General features: G+C 36.2%; 1 protein-coding gene and 1 long non-coding RNA gene across 5 annotated transcripts in view; both read right to left on the reverse strand.

Annotated features, from left to right (window-relative positions):
* The window catches only part of erbb4b (erb-b2 receptor tyrosine kinase 4b), a 429,788-nt gene that overhangs the window by 390,123 nt on the left and 22,028 nt on the right, over nucleotides 1–17,637 (reverse strand). The window lies entirely within an intron of this gene.
* Nucleotides 4,670–7,429, reverse strand: LOC307129799. The gene is made up of 4 exons (XR_013816940.1): nucleotides 7,377–7,429; nucleotides 6,364–6,416; nucleotides 5,541–5,707; nucleotides 4,670–4,984 (listed from the first exon to the last, which is right to left on the reverse strand). It is a non-coding gene; the product is annotated as an uncharacterized lncRNA (long non-coding RNA).

Here is a 17,637-nt window from a genome sequence, read left to right on the forward strand (position 1 = left end):
AATAAATGGTTTTTCAGATGGAAATTGTGAGTTCTGAAATTGGTAAATGGTAAATGAACTGCATTTATATAGCGCTTTCAACAGACCCATGGCCATCCAAAGCGCTTTACATCTTGCCTCACATTCACCCATTCACACACCGACGGCGGTGTCAGCCATGCAAGGTGCCATCCAGCTCGTCGGAGCAGCTGGGGTTAGGTGTCTTGCTCATGGACACCTCGACACTTGGTCAGGTGGAACCACCAACCTTCCAGTTTGTAGACAACCTACATGAACCACTGAGCCACTGCCGCCCCATTTCCTCTATAAATATAGTTTCATAGTACATTCAACACTTAAATCTTAAGATTTCATGTTTCCTCGGGACTCCTTTGAGTCTTAAGCCCACATCATTCATACAGAAGGGTTCATACAACACATTTATATTATATTTGCCCAAAGCTAGAGTGGTCAGAGTAAGAGTAGCGGTGAATGAGCAACATTTACACTCCGAGCCTCCACTCCATCGTAAGTGTGGATGGGTCTCCTGAGCACTAAAGAATGACACTTCAGCAGAAACAAGAGGTCAACTCAGTTACAGACCTGCCATTTATCAAACACTTCAGATGGAGCTCACAGCTATTCACTGAAACTGAGTGACAGCACAGAGAAACCAGCAGACATAAATCCCATGATGCTCTCTGATGCGATGCATCCCTCCTGTATCATGACATGAGATCAATGGTGTCTGGTCATCATGAATGCTGCACAATAAAAGCAACTGCTTGATTATTTAAGGTGCACAATGATAAAAGCATGGCACGCATAAATAAAACAGATACAGACAGCTTTCTTCTGCTGTACTCTTGACAATATAGCCATTGAGTGTGTATTATATACTGTAACATTTATTATGAACTAGTGGAATGATGGGCTACTTGGATTAATTAGTTTCCCAAATTGGCTTGTTCCGCATGACGGTGCATGGCCTTTCGTTTCTTCAATGATTACAACAACAATCCTTTTAGTATTTTTTGGAGAAGGTTGACCTCCATAATTGGTCCAAACTTTATACAAAACAAAACCAACTACACATTATCGTAAGAACTAGTCAAAAATGTAGTCTTAGGTGGAAAATTAGCACCCACCACAAGCCAAAAGATGAACAATAAAAGGTTGACCGAAAAGATCCAAACCCATTTTTAAAACAAACCACAATGAAAATACATAAACTATATTATATAATATGCAATTTCTATTATACGTGATAATTTGTATCATTTATATAAAATATTACATCATATAATCCTAATATATATATATATATAATGAAGATTTTTTTTATCAATTGACATATACACTGTTAGACATTTATAAGAGATTTTACAGTAACTTACTGGCAACACTGTTGCCAGTAAGTTACTGTATTTGAGATTTACAGTACAATAACCGCATTTCAGTTTACAGTAACTACATGTTACTGTAATTTTGTAATACAGTACTGTTACTGTAAACCTTGGTTAACAGTGCATTAAACCTAATCCTATTCAATAATTAATACTTACTGAATTACATTAATTCTTACATTAATCTATCCTACAGAAGTAATCCAAACAGACAATTATTATGAAATATAAAATTCTTTATTTAAAACATTTTAAGTGCTTTAACTTAAACATGTAAATGTGTGGAAAAAGTTCACTTTAAAACATCCTCGAATCAAATCTTATTTTCAGAAAATCATGTATAAAAGTAATCAGAGTGCATTCAATATCACTTATTTTACATTTTATTTACATTTACATTTATGCATTTGGCAGACGACTTGCATTGCATTCAAGATACACATTTTACATTTTGTCAGTTCTTGCCTTCCCCAGACCTGCCAACCTTGAAGAAACTTTATGAGTACAACCCCCCCCCCCCCCCCCCCCCCCACTGCGGGCACCCAGCGCACCCGATAGCCCACCGCCAATGTACGCTCCACCGTTGTCCACCCACCAGTAAGTAATCTATGAGATACCTAACCCTAAAATACATAATATACACAATATACTTTCACCAATTACGATTTATTAGCTACTCCATAAACAAATACAAGTAGACCATAAATGTTATACAGTTACTGCAAACCCATTATTGTGTTCAGGATATTATATACAAAAAAGACTGATGATGGTTAAACGTCATACAAAAATAGAACCAAAGACAGATTAAACACAAATAGTAAGATAAATAACAAACTACCGTATTCAATAGCAAAAGTGTTTGTTTTCCAGTAGATGGCAGCAATCTTCCACTAAACTATGGCACATTTCATATTTTCACTATGAATGAAACTGAGTAGTAGATATTTTATTTGAATTTGACATAAAATGTTGCTATTATATAAATAGACTATTATTACTAATTTACATGTACATTTAATTTAATATTTAATCAAATTAAATTTTAATTTTAATTAATAAATAAAAATGTATATAATTTAACACAACTGTAGAGTAAAAACATTAATAAAAAACTGATATTCCATGCGTTTAAAAAAATCTGACAAGATTAAGGTAAAGTCACACTGTCTGGTGCCTCTCTAGACAACCCAGCACAATTGTTAGCATAAAGTTTAAGGTAAAAATAACTGCCATTCATTTACTAGTATCTTAATACTATGCAATTAGATAAACTGTTCATTCATTACATCACTTTACCTCTGTCTTTATCCCCATTTTTCATCTTCCCTGCATCAGAGGGCTTTGGTCTTTTTGATACTGTAGGGTAGGCTATGGCAGACTATAATGCTAATTTATAATGTGTCATGTGAATTCGACCATCTGTCACAATCAGGTAACTTTTTGTCTACTGGTGCGAGTTAAGCACCCTCAAACGAAAGCAATGCTTTCTACATTGAATGTGGCAAGACGCGACGCAACACAACACAACCGTTATGTTAATTCATTTTATACCAGCAGGTCAAACAAAATCATACAAGAAAAGAATTATGGAGATTTAATATTACAGAAACGCCAACTCTATTCATTCACTAAAATTCGCTGAAAGTCAACCGCGCAACTGTGCAACGTGCATGTTCACATTTTAATTATCCACAACAACCCCAAAACTTGCCCGCTTGCCTTGCACATCTGCTAATAAACCACGGGCAAAGTTTTTCGACTACTTTTTTACCTTTTTTTTTGTTGCTGTGGATGTTATTGAGCTTGTTGAAGTTTAGCTCTTGCGTTCTTCTGAACATCTCGCGCTGCCATTGCCCGATGCCATTTTTATATCACTCCATAATCTGTCTGTTTAAATGCCTATTCCCGAGTGGTAGACTACAACGACTGGCTGTTTTAAAATATCTACGAGAAGAAGCCTAGGCCTCCATACTGACAGCTTGGCTCATAGCTTGCAGGTTTGCTTAGTGCACTGTAACAATATTTAAGAATGCATATATTTTTTTTCCATTTGATTGGTTCAACCGCCACTCGCCCAAATTTAAAATATATTTTTTCGTCAAGTCATCCGCGGCTGTAACCGCCAACAGCGCATCTCTGTGAGGCGGTTCAGCCATGGCATGCACGCCTGCAGTTATCCAGCCTGCCTAGCTCGCTTGATGCACTGACTGAAATGAAACGAACGCGCGCAGCGCGCGCTCAAAGCATTTGTCTAGGAGGGGCGGGCATGTAAGCGGAGGGTTAAAATGAAGCGCTCTGATTGTCCGAAAGCTTTTCACTCCACTTTCACGCTGTGGCTCAACGTCATATATTGCACTGAAACCGGCGAAATGCGAGATGCAACAAAATGCGTACATAGAGAGCAGCGAATCGTACAAGCGTACCAAAGGGTCAAAATGCGTGCCGAGTACGAAAAATGCGTACATGTTGGCAGGTCTGCTTCCCTGGGAATTGAACCCATGACCTTGCTAGCGCCACACACTATTGTTTGAGCTACAATTTTAAAAACTCTGCAGAAAATAGTTGGTAGAATACTGTAAATAGTTGGTTGAAGAATACTGTAACTTTGGTGCAAAATACACATATACATGAATAAAATATAAACAAAGAGCAAATTAATTCTGAAACAAGTTATCACAACACAACACAAACACAAGTTTCATGTCTGTACCGATCTGTGTCATCTTCCACATTGGATGATTTCAAACAGGAACCAGGATTCTGCTCCATTATGGCAAGAAGTCCCTCTAGATAAGAATGATATGAAGTTAGTCATACAATTTGAGTATACACAAACATTTTACACTGTTGGAATTTAATAAAAAATAATAATCCCATTACAATTCATCATAATGGTAAAATACTATTTTATAGACAGTTAACACTTTGAGGTACACCTAGCTAAACGTATGCTGTCTAGTCTAATCCAGTCCTGCAATGGCTTCATGAAGATGTGAAATGAAATGTTCAGTTTTTGTTTTAGCTGGTGATTCAATGTTATGAATATTTTGAAGAATGTACTTTGTAGTGATGCTGAACCTGATTGCATATTAGAGAGGTGTCTCTGTTATTAGCTTAACAAAATTGATATTGAGTAAAAAACTAAAGAAAACTGTTAGTACATAATAGTAGCAGCAGCACAAACTACATGCTCCAAAAAAGTAATATTACTGAATCACCTCAACATGATTTCACAAACTATTTAATCAAAAACAACAATGTAACCTTTTATTGCAGGATGGATTACATGTATACTGCATTAGCTTTAGTAAGGTATCCTCAAACTTAATGCTGCATTCACACGGGACGCTTCTCATTTACTTTGAATGGTTGACGTCATGCGTTGCTGAACTGAATTGTGGGTTCCGTTGCGTCGCTTCACTCACGTTGCAAGCGGCAGAAGTTGAAAGGTGTGTTGGACATCAGCTGTGGCCGGATGCAACCAATCGGCGAGAGTAGCCGCGTGCAGGCGGGGAGGAGCTGCAAACGGAGACGTGAAGACTGACACTTTCTGCTTCCCGCAGTGACGCTCTCGCTGTGTTTGCACACTTTATCAGCTGAAGTGAAATAAATGCAATATTTGTCAATGCACAGATGTTTCAGAGACATTTTTTGTCATGTAATACTTTATGCACTACTTAATACAGCGTGTGTTTGTACAAGAATAAAGTTAACATACAAGCCTAAACTATCAATGAAGTGGGGGTCTACGTTTTTCATCTGTTTTATTTTGATAAACATGACAATATAACAACGCAACTACATGAAAAGAGATTTAACTGTTATAAAAAAGAGATTTGTGCGCATTAGAGGAACTGAAGGTTTTAGAATAAACACGAAACACATGTGATCGCTGTCATGCGGAGAATCTGGCCAATCGTGGAACAGCTGTGTCCTCATCAAAGTCCGTGCAGTCGCTCTGGAGAAACTGCACCGGCTGTATTAGCCGACTGCTCTCGAATTGCTCTCGAGGTGCTTTGATGCCATACGTCACTGTCACGTGGCGTTGGCGCTGTCTCAGGTCAGACAAAATTTCTAACCGGCATGACGCCCTGTGTGAATGCAGCGTAAGTGTCTGTGTACATTACATATCCTATTAAAAAAGTGTCTCACCTAGTCCAAGTTTTTCCATTCAAACTCCATTAGGTGGCGAAGGAAGGATGACACTCTGTTGTTGATTACAGTTGTCTTCCTGTTCACAACTTCCCCGGTCTTCCGACTCACTCTGGTTTTGGTGGTGCATCTTGTTCCCTCCTCTGGGTTTTTCCTCACGAAAAAAACTTAAAGCAAGAGAAAATTAAGAGAATAAAGATATTTTAAATTTCATCACCCTTAGTGCCTTTGCTTTAAATGTTTTTGGTAACACTTTAGAATAATGGTCCGTCATTAAACGGATAGTTCACCAAAAAAAAACAAAAAGTAAATTCTGTCATTTACTCGCCCTGTTGTTCTAAACCTTTTAAAGAATGTTTGTAAACAGACAATTTTGAGGCACCATTCACTTCCATGGTAGGAAAAAATTACTATAGAAGTGAATGGTGCCTCAATCTGTTAGGTTACAAACATTCTTCATCTTCTTTTGTGTTCAGAAATGTATTCAGGTTTGCACTTGAGCAACATTATTCTAAAGTTTTGCCATGTTTTTTTCATAAATTATATTTCATCTGCCAAAATCATCCAAAAATTGTCCAGGACTGCTTCAATTCCAGAAAATAAAATTATAATCTGTCAGTCCTGGACAAACACAGTTTTGGATTATTTTAGTATAATATAATTTATGAAAAAAAAACATGGTACATGGCTAGTTACAGTTAAAAAGAGGTGGAAAAACTAAATGATTTTGTGATTCTGTTAAACAGACCCGACTAAAACATACAAGAAAAACTTTGAATTATCAGTAATATGTGGAGAAACAAAGAGGGGAAACGTTACTTACCGTTGTATGAGTTCCAGTGTCGCACAGCACAGGCAGGCTCCTGGTATTCTTATCTAAAATGTAAAATAAATAATGTCAATCCAAATGTAAACTTTGTTTGTTAACGACATTATTTTTGCAACTAGTGGCCAACGTTAATTTACTAACTAACGTCGTCCTAAATGTATGCTTAATATGCTCGATAAACAAAATCTTCATTGTATTGGTAAAGTTAATTCAATAAACTCACTAACGTTAAGTCTTTTTAAAAATAAAACGTTAGGTTTATGTTACCTCAGTTTTAGTACCAAAGCTGAAGCAAATGATAACCTAACGTTATGTAAAGTATGTTGTCCGGGCCGTGAGCTCTCTCCTCGGGCAGTAACGTTACACACGACGCTGACTGCACTGGTTCCTAATCTAATTCAATAAACTCATGTTTTTTTTATAAAACGTTAGGTTTGCCTCAGTTTTTAACAGCAAAGTTTAAGCAAATGATAACCTAACGTTATGTAAAGTATGTTGTCCGGGCCGTGAGCTCTCTCCTCGGGCAGTAACGTTACACACGACGCTGACTGCACTGGTTCCTAATCTAATTCAATAAACTCATTTTTTTTTTATAAAACGTTAGGTTTGCCTCAGTTTTTAACAGCAAAGTTTAAGCAAATGATAACCTAACGTTATGTAAAGTATGTTGTCCGGGCCGTGAGCTCTCTCCTCGGGCAGTAACGTTACACACGACGCTGGCTGCACTGGTTCCTAATCTAATTCAATAAACTCATTTTTTTAAATAAAACGTTAGGTTTGCCTCAGTTTTTAGCAGCAAAGTTTAAGCAAATGATAACCTAACGTTATGTAAAGTATGTTGTCCGGACTGTGAGCTCTCTCCTCGGGCAAAACTTACAACGCTGCACCGGTTCCTAATCTAATTCAATAAATTCATAAAACGTTAGATTTACCTCAGTTTTTAGCACCAATGCTGACAAGCTAAAATTGGGGTGCAGACAACCGCGGATAGTACAAATCACACTTACCTTGCTTGTTTGCCGTTCTCACGGGGGATGAAAAAATCTTCGCAGGGTGTCCGGACACAGCTCATATGTTCTCTGGAACCGTGAGCTCTCTCCTCGGGTGAAACTTTCAACGCTGCACTGATGGTTCCATATAAATCTAAAGCAAATCCTGTCGATCCCAATTGTGCCAAATAGGCCGTTGTGGTAAATACAGTATTATACTTTATTTTTAAAAAATACAGGAAATCACTGTATTTGGTGTTTGACGTCATAGAAAATACCCATGATGCAACGGGAATTACAGTTATTTACTGTAAAGAGAATTTACAGTATTATACTGGGTGATATATAGTAAATAACTGTACAAATTACAGAAATGTCTAACAGTGTATATATATATATATATAGTGTCAATTGATTAAAAAAATATTAATCACATTTTTCTGTGATTAATCATAATTAAAAACATTAACATTTTTCATATAAGTTTTTTGATATACTTTATAATGTAATAATTTCACAGTTAATCTTAAAATTAATGTAGAAACATCAACATAAAGACAGAATATTTTAAATACTTGATACTGATGTCTTTTTTTCAATTCTGAACATCAATTATAGACATTCAACATTACAGTGTAATTCAAAACTATCGATTTTAACATTTATTGGGCTCCAAAAAATATAACAACTTTTAATTTAAGTGAGCGTTGACAGCACTGTTATATATCAGTCAAGTGGCAGTAAAGACATTTAAAATGTTACAAAATATATGCATAAAAATATATTTTTTATAAAAGAGTTCTTTTAAATTGTAATAATATTTCACAACATTACATTTTTAACTGCATTATTTTGTTAATAAATGCAGCCTGGGTGATCATAAAATCTTACTGACCCTAATCTTTTGTACGGTATAGTGTATATATATATATATTTGTGTGTGTGTGTGTGTGTCTGTCTGACGTGCAAACCAGTCGATCAGCTATATTGTTTGGGCAGGCAGTAATGAGGAGTAAGAGCTCACTGCCGTGCAGACCGTGGCTGCGGTGTTGTGATGCAAATGAAGTCGGCATCATGCCCGCCCCTGTGCCAGTACCACCTTTAATTGTCTTCTTTGATCTGCAGCTAATTCCACTAATTAGGTGCCTATTCTGGAAGTTTTGCTTTGCTTCCAGCAGCTACAGAAACTCAACTGGGTAAACCAGGGGGAGATGGGAAATTGGATACCTAGATGAGCAAACAAACAAACAAGCTCATTCAGCTCCAACAAGAACAGACCTCTAAATACAAGAGACAGATGAGCAGTCACATGCAATCACGCTGCATGGGTGAGCACAGATGCTGTCTGCTGCCTTCACTCGTAGAGACGCAAATGCAGAAAACATGAGCAAATCTAGTAAGGCACACATATCAAACACCTTCCCCTATACCATTTGCACCTGTTGCCAAATTCACTGTATATGTGCACGCTGGCATTGGAACTAAGTGACTGTCCCAGCAATGATGATCTGGTCCCAGATCAGACAGAACACATTTTATGCAGTGAAAGGCGCCTTTTTTTAAATAGGTTTTTAAATGAAGTACTAAAAGAGCCACTGCTCTTTTCTAAAAAAAAAAAAAAAAAAAAACGCCAACCAAAAAAGCCAGTGTGGACCGCTTTGCGTTTTCAAACCTGAAAAACGCGTTCTGTTTGATCTGGTCCTAACGCTTCAGAGAATAGACCGTTTTTTCAAACCCAATCAGCATGAAAAACCCCCCCTATGTATTATTATTATTATATTTTACGGTATGCAATATTACAATGTGAAAATATTCTTACATTTCGTCACTTTTACACTATGAGCTTTTGTTGTGGTGGGGGGAAAAAGGAAGAGCTTTAAGTTTATGTGTATAGTGGATTACAGTGTGTAATACATTTCTCAGTAAAACTAGGTGAAATGTAAACGTGTGAATTAAATGATTTTAAACTGCACAAATGTAAAAACAAAGTGAATGCATATGGGCACCTGCTGATCCATAATTTACATGATTTTTTAGCTTGGTTTTAAGATAAAAGCTTATTGAAAATACACCACCATTCAAAAGTTTGGGGTCAGTAAGATTTTTTTCTTCTTTTTTTAAGAAATTAATACTTTTATTCAGCGAGTGTCAGTAAAGTTATTTATAATGTTACAAAATATTTCTATATAAATGCTATTCTTATGAACTTTCTATTCATCAAAGAACCCTGAAAAAATAGGATTTTCACATTTTGAAATCACATTTTCCACAAACATTTTAAGCAGCAAAGTCGTTATTAGAGGGTAAGTTCACCCAAAAGTGATAATAATGCGTATCGAATCATGATTCGGATCGCGTGTCAAACCACCAAACTATTGAAATCACGTGACTTTGGCTCTCTGAGCCGCTGATTCACAACGCTCCGAAGCTTCATGAAGCAGTGTTTTGAAATCGGCCATCACTATATAAGTCGTTATTTAGTTTTTTTTGGTGCACCAAAAATATTCTCGTCGCTTTATAATATTAGAACTCATTAGAACTGATTTAAATATGTTTTTAGTACATTAATGGATCTAGAGAGAGGAAATGCTATTGCTGGCTATGCAGGCCTCACTGAGCCATCGGATTTCAACAAAAATATCTTAATTTGTGTTCCGAGGTCATGAGGGTGAGTAATAAATGATATTTTTTTAATTTCTGAGTGAACTAACCCTTTAACATTGACAATAATAAGAAACGTTTCTTGTGCACCCAAATCAGCATATTAGAATAATTTCTGAAGGATCATGTGACACTGAAGACTGGAGTAATGATGCTGAAAATTCAGCTTAGCATTGCAAAAATAAATTACATTTTGAGATGTTAAGCTTGGTAAGCATAAGCAACTTTAAAAAACATAAAAATAAATCTTACCAAACCCAAAACTTTTGAACTGTAGTGTACCTCATACTTCAAGAAATTCAACATTATTTTTTATTTTGTTTTTCTAGCTGTCTATTTATCTTAAGAGTGATGACTTTGTATGAAGACAAACCTGATACACAATATGAAAATGTATACATTCTACTAGAGGTCCCCCCAAAAACCTGCTTGCATAAATACAGCACATAATAACTGGGTCAGAGGCAAAAAAGGAAAGGAAAGAGGTTTGGAGCTAGTGCGCTAAAGTGAGGAGACGTCCCATGCCAATCGGTGCATGGCCTTTTAGCCTCACACTCAGCCAGAGATGCCAGTTTGATGGACGATGTGAGTCCGGGTGACAGTTGTGTGTGCCTGCGTGTGTGTGCACAACTGGGAAGGCATCGAAACGCACTACAGCGCAGAACACTGCTGCCAATTTGCAGCTGTCTGTCGTTAGAGCTTCTGCTAGCACGACTGCACATTTCCTCACCTCACCTGCAGCTCTCATAAACAATCCCTCCTCTTTTTAGTTATTCATTCATGCCTTCATTAGCATCTCTGCCATTAGCGCTAAATCCTCTACCCTTCACAGCCCGTCAGTCAGACATCCCGTCTGTCAGCGAGAGAGAGCGAGCCGTCCTGCAATCCTAATGCTCTGGGTGCAGTGTTCTCGCAAAACAAGAATGGTAAGAGGCAAGCAAGAGGTAAATGAAAGATTTGGGGATTAACAAATGTATTTTGTGCTCATTCTCTTTACTTATACCAACGGTAGACTCAAAACTCTTTTCAACCTATAGTTACAATATCAGACAATATATAGACAATTTAGTGAATTATATATTAAATATTGCAGAATAAATATTATTAAAAAAAATTAAAAATATATATTTATATACATTTTATATATTAAATCTTTTATACTGTATATGTATACTTACAATATATAAACATCATGGGTGGCTGATAAATATTTTTTTATCACCTTTAAATATTGATAAAAATATTTAAATATAAATACATATTTAAAATATTTATTAAATGTTTATTTATTAAATATTTAAAATATCTATTAAATGTAATAAATATTTATTAAATTTATTAGATATTTAAATATTGGTAGAGAATTTCACCTTTAAATATTTTATCACAATTTAAAAAAAAATACTGGTCAGACACTCCTTTATTACTTTGCTTGATTCATGAAGAGATAGTCAGTTCTTCTTAAGAAAATTTAAAGTTTTGGGGTTCAGCGGTTTTTAAACCTGCCTTTTGTATTAAAATATTCTAAACGTTTTTCAGCATATCTCATGCACTGTTTAGTGAATCAAAAACAATAATTAATCAGTTAGAGCGATTACTGAATTAATCAGACTCACATACTGAACCGCAAGTCATTAATCTCATCTCAAGTCTGACTCGAGCACTGTCCCATGTATTTGTACAGCACTTTTACAATACGGATCATTTCAAAGCAGCTTTACAGAAAAAAACCCTGTTTCAAATATATTACTTTCAAGAAGCCTGAGGTGACTGAAAATCAGAGATGATATTGGAGAAAAACCCTGAGAGGCTCCAAACAGTCTAGTTACCCACACACACAACAGGCTATAGAACAAAACAAACACACATGAAAAACCATTACATATTCGATTAATGGTGCACTCAAGTTGGGGCGGAGCCATCACCTGTCCTCCCCACCCCTCCTACTTAACTGTGACTCGCAACAATCTGGAGTGTGGCTCTAATGAGCATTTTGTCAGGTTTGTTGCTCTAATTAATTCAATTAGGGAAATGCAGGGGCAGATGGCTACAAAGCAGGGAAATGTTCCCACTTTCTCCCTCTCTGATGCCCCCAGAACTTTCCACAGGGAGCTGGTACAGATGTGATGGCTGGAGGACCGGTGAGTACATGCTGCAGCCAGAACACTAATCATGCTTGATTAGATGCTGCTGACGCAAAACTATGGTGGCGTGGTACAGTTATATATATGTACAGTCAAACCAAATATTATTTTTTTACTAGGACACTATAGTTCATTTATGTAAGTGAGGATAGCAAAATAAAGTTAACTGTGACATATTATACGCAAAAATTCTACATACAGTGGATTGCCAGTAAAACTGACAAAAAATATTCAGACACTTTGACCTGACCATGTTTAGCTTAAAGGGGTGGTTGATTTCCCCTTTTTACAAGATGAAAAATAAGTCTCTGATGTCCCCAGAGTGTGTATGTGAAGTTTTAGCTCAAAATACCCCACAGATCATTTTTATAGCATGTTAAAATTGTCACTTTTTGAGGGTGAGCAAAAACGTGTCGTGAAATGAGCTGCTGCTCATGGGACAAAGTTTCAAGAGCTCGTTTTAGCAGTCACACACAGAGAATGTCAGGAATTATTCAGCGTTTTTTATGTTCAAACCGGAGTCGGACAATGATGGAGAGACTCAAGAAGAAGTGACAACATGTAGATGTTCCTGGATGGTCAGTTGATGAATTTATGTAGCTGATGTGGAGTTAACTATCTTCAAGTCATTGATTAGCATATTCTGTCATGATAATCTCACCCCCTTTGTTGTGTGTTCCCAGGGGTGGGGTTTATGTAAATTTCAGGGTTAGTGATGTCACTAACCCGGGAGGAAGCTTGTGTAGTAAATATCTCCCTTTGCTTTGAACTTTGAGCGTCATAACTTTGCAGATATTGTTCATGATCAAACAGCAACATTACACACTAACTAAAGTTTAAAAAGTGAAATCATAATCACGCCCCTTTAAGTGTTTTTTTTTTCCCTTTAATTACTAATGCAACCTTTTATACCACAGACTGAAAAAATTAAGCATTGCTTGGTAATTGGTTGACCTAAATTGGTATTATAACAGCTGACACCTGATTGGTTGATTGTTATCCATTACATACCTTTCTATCAAAGTTATCTGACATTATCAAGATGAATTTGTTCTGACACAGTGTAACTCTGAGTTCTTGTCATATTTTATTACCATGTTCTAAACTATAGCGAGTAAACTGTGATAATGTGAGAAAATGTTGAAATTGTCTGAATCAATTTTGGTTTGACTGTATATGTTTTATACTTATTTCTCATGATCTTGTATACCATATCCTAACCAGGCTCAAAGAGAAAGCAATTTGGGGTCAATGAGATTTCATAGCAGTGTTATTTTAGTAACATTGATATATTATTATAGTTTTTGTTATTATGTTGAGTTTAAAATTTTGTTGTGTCATTTTTATTAGTTTAGTTTTTAATGTCTATATAGTTTTTTAATACATTTTTGGTTTTAGTTGTTTTAGTTTGTCTACTAGCTGAAATAAAACAAGTTTACGTTTTTATATTTAATTTTATTTCAGTTCATTTTTATTTTATTTCAAGTAATGACATTTTAGTTTGTTTTAGTTAACGGTAATAACCCTGCGTTTAGTCCTTGTGTTGTGTTGCTTTTTATTTTTTCTTTCTTTCCCTGAGTCTCTTTCTAAAACGGGTTTTAAAGTGCAAGTTATTGAAAACGATACCTTTATTGTCTCTGTGTAAACTACAAAAACACGAATTTGTGAAAACGCTGACGTCATGCGCATGCGTATTACGCGCTCAGTCTATAGGCGTGTAGTTTTCCTTTACAAAGTGACCTTGCCAACTGCAATTTTAATCATTTTCACAGATCCGTGTGAGCGGGATTGTTTTGACAATGTTGTTTGTACGTGAAAAAAGGAAAGGAAAAACTGTATTGACATGTAACGTACCCTTAGGGTCTAGCCAGTGGTTGCCCCCCCTGCCACCTGTGATCAGGTGATGTCATCGTCACATTTGGGCTTAGTGGGGTTAGTTACCCACCACACTTCAACTCCTGAACTCTGTTCTTAGAAAACATACTGTTTATGTGTGTGTGGAGTCAGTATGTCACGTGAGAGCTATTATAAATTCTTGCTGGCAGCTGAGCAGAGGATTTAAAGGTTGCTGTGCTCTGCAGTTGAAGATGGCACAGAAACCGATGGAAAAACTGGCCAGGGAAGTGGCAGTGCTCTGTTCTATGTTCCCTCAGCCTTGCTTTGGGCTTCTCCCTTCACAACATGACAGATGGTTACAGAGAAGCAACAGAGCGATCAATAACACGAAGCACTAAATCTGCTGAATCATAAGCTTCTGCGTAGAGCTTTGCATGGCTCCCAAAAATGAGATTTTTAACTTAAGCTTCTTATGCAGCAAAATATTAGATGACATTTAATAACTTGCACAGCTGAGATTCATAACACTGTGTAAACTGCTAAAATATCAAAAAGCACATTAAGAATAAAAATTCAATTATGGCATTGAGAGTATGGTAAAATGTAATCTCACTCGCACATATGCGCAAATGTGCAGTGGGGTCCAAAAGTCAAAATCGAATTAAAAAGTAAAAAGGTTTTAGGATACATTTTTTTTTAAACATATAAAATAAACAAAGAACAGTTTCAGGGAGAAATAAAATAAGAAATAATCAAGATTCTGTAATAAAATTACGTCACTAATTAAATAAGCACATTTCAAGCAAATATTCTTTGCACAAAAGTTCATATTTTCATGCTTACATCAAAGCACAGGATGTTCTTTTGTTAATCTGCAAATCATGCTGAAGAACATGATCCTCAGGTTGGCAAACTTGGCATTCATGTCTGCTATTAAAGCAAAAGGGACAAACCAAATACTAAGAAATTCTAAAATTCATGTTAATTTTATTGAAAAAAAAAAAAACTTTTATTTTTATGCTGACAAAATAATTCTCAATTACACTTTTTTTATTTTTTATTATTACATTTAAAAAGCCATTTATTTTCAGCTGAGAAAATGATACTCTCTCTTTGCTGACCTGGCTCATGGAGGAGTGCTAGTGGGGAGAGCAGCTGAACCTGCCAGCTCCCCCAGGGGCACAGAGTATGAGTGCCTATTAGAATGATGGGACCTGGCAGCTGGGTGCCCTTACACCCTGCTAATTAAACCCATGCCACACTGACAACACTGCTGATTGTAGCCAATTGAAGATGGGCAGGGTGTGAGAGGATGGACTCTGGGCATATAGGGAGGTCACAGTTTGATTAGGCCTACAGGGTTTGCAAGGCAGCCAGTACTGATATTCCTCAAACATTCTGATCTAAAGCCAAAACCTACAGTAAGAGCAACCACAATAGTCCCTTTCACACATTAAACCGGGTAAATTACTGTAAAATAACCAGATTGACCAGACTGAAATACACCATTTTTTTTACCGGTAAGACACAATACACCTTCATTAGAGACACACCATTCATTAGTACCAAAATACAGGTAAACTCAGTGATGTCAATCATCGGAAATTATATTAAAACATGCACCGTTTTCTTCATCCACCTGGATGAGAAGTGCTTTAGTTTCACTGTTTGTCAGAACTGATTTACTGGTATTTTTGAAAAGCTCCTGTTCATACATGGGGCCAGATTTACTAAACAGGGCAAATTAGAGCGCAATTCCATAAAAAGTGCCAATGGGAGTAGAAAGTTCTACGAGTGATCTACTGATGACGCGCAAATTAAAGAACTGAATGAATGAAAGATCATTTCCACAAATGACAAACGCCAGTTAGCGTCTGGTTTAAGAAGTGCTTTTTTTGGGCGGTAAATAATGGCACAAATACCTTAGCGCAAACCTTAGTAAATCACCTTGCATGATTCATTTAAAATGCTCTCCTCTGATAAATTTTACGTTTGAAAGGGGAAACTCTTTGAAAGGTCAGCCGCAAAATTAATGCCTTTTCAGCGCAAATTTTTCACTGTGCGTCTTTAGGAAATCCTGATGGTAGTTTTTTAACGCCAAAAGAGGGTTTGTATTGGCGCAAGCTGTTAGTAAATCTGGTCTATGATATCTAAACTGTCATTTACATGTGAAAAGGTCTAATATTTATTCGATTTTACAATGAAAAAAAAATATGTTATTTAGAAACTCCAGTAAATAAAGTTTATGCTGAAAGTATTACAAACAAACAACCATGGCATGAGCACTCCCGATTTCATCTGATTTTGGAAGCTAAGCAAGGTTTAGATAGTTAGATAGATAGTACCTAAAATCTAAAGTGTTGCTAAAGAGATGTAGTGTAAACTGTGCGTACAGGTCGGGAGAGCAAGAGTTACCATACCATGGTTTCAGTGGTGTTTTAAAATGAGGAAGCAATGTCCTCACATTTATAAAGTATATCATATATTTTACACGGGAGAGCAAGAGTTACCATACCATGGTTTCAGTGGTGTTTTAAAATGAGGAAGCAATGTCCTCACATTTATACAGTATATAATATATTTTACACTAACTATGAAATGTTCTATGTATTAAAACCAAGTATAAAGTTTTGAAGTTAGTGTTTTTATGCATTTTTACATGTTTTCTGAAATAATAACTAAAGGGAGTAACAATTTAAACAATATTATTTGTGAACTAATGTTCAGCTTTTCTTTTTAATAGTTAAAGGTGTCATGAACTGGCTTTATATATATATATATATATATATATATATATATATATATATATATATATATATATATATATATATATATATATATATATATATATATATATATATATATATATATATATATATATATATATATATATATATATATATATATATACATTCCGAAACATCATAATGAATAAGCAATAGGCTATTTTCTGCCTTGGTTTTGCGGCTCTCTTAAAAACGGTCGGTTTTGATGGGCGTGCCGCACTGAAGACTTAGAAGTAAACGCCCACAGCTAGGATTGGATAAGATTTGCATTTTTAATGAGTTTCCGCTCCCCTGTCGGTACACGTGAGGAATTGTTTTGAAAGCGTATAGAGAAACGTTCACAGGGCTCGAAACAAACACAATGATTTATCTCTCATCCACCTGCGATTGATTGGAATGTTATTTCTGTATCATTTCGCCCGATCATCATTGAATATAATCACAAACCGTACACACACACACACACACATACGCACACGCGCGCGCGCAAAAAAAGGAATGTTATTTCACTATAGCCCGCCGGCAGGCCGGTGATAGCCGTCTGAAAAACACATAGCCCCAGGACTTTGGGCTTTGCGAGCTGGCGTTAAAAGTCCGAGTCTGATCACGAATGAACCAATAACACCTTCTCCAGCCTGTGACAGCGTGCTAAGGTATGTAATCAATAGATATCAAACGATCTGTTGCAATGCAATACTAACAAAAAACATGTTTTATTCACATAAGTGTGTTGTACCGTTCCTGTCGGATCCAATATAGAAGGCACAGCATTGGGTTTTAATCTCAATATGTCTGCAAATCCAGTCTCGACCTGTATCTTGTTTAAAATTGATTCCGCAGTGAAATGAAGCG

Source organism: Gobio gobio (assembly GCF_949357685.1).
Source record: "Gobio gobio genome assembly, chromosome: 7".
NCBI lineage: Eukaryota > Metazoa > Chordata > Actinopteri > Cypriniformes > Gobionidae > Gobio > Gobio gobio.